Source organism: Echinops telfairi, unplaced genomic scaffold (assembly GCF_000313985.2).
Source record: "Echinops telfairi isolate 266 unplaced genomic scaffold, ASM31398v2 ScPeMD7_23;HRSCAF=83, whole genome shotgun sequence".
Classification (NCBI taxonomy): domain Eukaryota; kingdom Metazoa; phylum Chordata; class Mammalia; order Afrosoricida; family Tenrecidae; genus Echinops; species Echinops telfairi.
In genome coordinates, this window is record NW_022103920.1 from 63,877,704 (window position 1) to 63,879,196 (window position 1,493).

At 50.9% G+C, this 1,493-nt stretch overlaps 1 protein-coding gene across 1 annotated transcript in view; it reads right to left on the reverse strand.

The window, feature by feature from the left end:
- Positions 1-106, reverse strand: part of ASNS (asparagine synthetase (glutamine-hydrolyzing)) — a 22,257-nt gene extending 22,151 nt beyond the window's left edge. Inside the window, exon 1 of the mRNA XM_004702680.4 lies at positions 33-106. The gene's annotated coding sequence lies outside the window, so the exon portion shown is untranslated. The remainder of the gene's footprint in view (positions 1-32) is intronic.
- Positions 107-1,493: the final 1,387 nt, after the last annotated feature.

Consider the following 1,493-nt stretch of genomic DNA (forward strand, 5'->3'; position numbering starts at 1 on the left):
GGTGACCGCGGGGAGATGGGGACGGGAGTTACCTGCGGAAGCCAGCAGGACGCGGCGTGCGGACGGCGCGGCGGGCTTTCGCCGGATTTATAGCCTCGCCTCTTGTAACGCATGCGGGGAGTTTCATCATGCCGGCGAGCACCAATCAGCGCGCGGCGGCGGGGCGGGGCGGGGCGGAGCCTGGCGGGACCCGGGAGGAAACTGCTTCCTTTGCGGCTCCCCGGGACTGAAGAATGGCGCCGGGGACCTGATGCCACATGGCTTCCCAGACTGGAGGCCTGGGGGAGACGGGGTTTGTTCCCATGGAAGTCTTTGCCCGTTCTGTCGGCAGATCCTTCCCCAGCAAAGCCTCTGAGGGTACTCTTGCCCAGCCCCCCCCACCCCGCCGCCCCCAGACCTGGTATGTAAATATGGGTACGCAGATATTTACTAACTGGCATTATTCGTGGTAAGGGAAATTGGCTTGAATGGTGGGGTCCAGGTCGATCACATGTTTTCTGTCGACCTTCAGGCAGAGTTCAATTTCTCCTCTCTGTATTCATTCAGCTTGTGATACCTGAAGGATTGCTCGCAAACTTGTGATTCTGACGTGTATACTACGCTTCGACCAGATGACATCCTTCTGCTGTATCACTTCTGTGTGGCTTCCTCATTTTCGGAGTCCCAGGCTCAACCAGCGAAATATCTTTAGGTTCTTAAACCTCTAGTTCATTCGATTTGATTCCACATCACTTTTGATAGTTGACAGATTTCCAGGGAAGGCCTGCGTTCCCATCTGAATTTTACTACTTAGTAATTATGTGCCATAATTTCACCAGGTTTCTAAGCCTAAATCTAAAGAGAATTCTTTCACCTTGGAGATTCTGAAGACTAAAGGGGCAGGAATTCTCGTGCTGGCACTCCAGGAGGGGAATGATTACTGGGGACTAGTGGAGAGATGAAGCCTCACCCTCCAGGACTCTGAGACCAGAAGGACACGTGGTCCTCAGCTCTGAAAGATTTGCCAGCCCCTTTCAATAACTCTCATTTACCCCGGGGCATGTGACCAAAAGGAAGATAAGGCTAAATTAGAGTGCTAACTAATTTTTAAGCCCACCTGAACCCTCTCCCAAAGTAGAAAAAGCTTCCAGATTAGAGTTCATGGCCAACATGTTCCTAAACAGTGGATGGCTTATCAGCAGCAGTGCCCCAATTTGGATCTGGTTTGGATCCATTACCCAATCTCTGACCCTCAGCCCTGAACTTGTGCCTTCCTCTCTAGTCCTGAATGTGCCCTTTTGGTGAGGATTTCAGGATGCTGCCCAGGGAAGGCCCTGCGGGTGTTGGACAGAATCAGGATGGGAAGAAAACACCTTTATTGGAACTCTCACCCTATTCCTATCTGGTGAATGTCATAGACAGGCCTTTTCCATAGTCTGTTAGCTCTGCTTCTCTGCTATTTGATCTAACATTTTGTTTATTTCATCTAATCCTTCTTAATCAGTCACTGACAT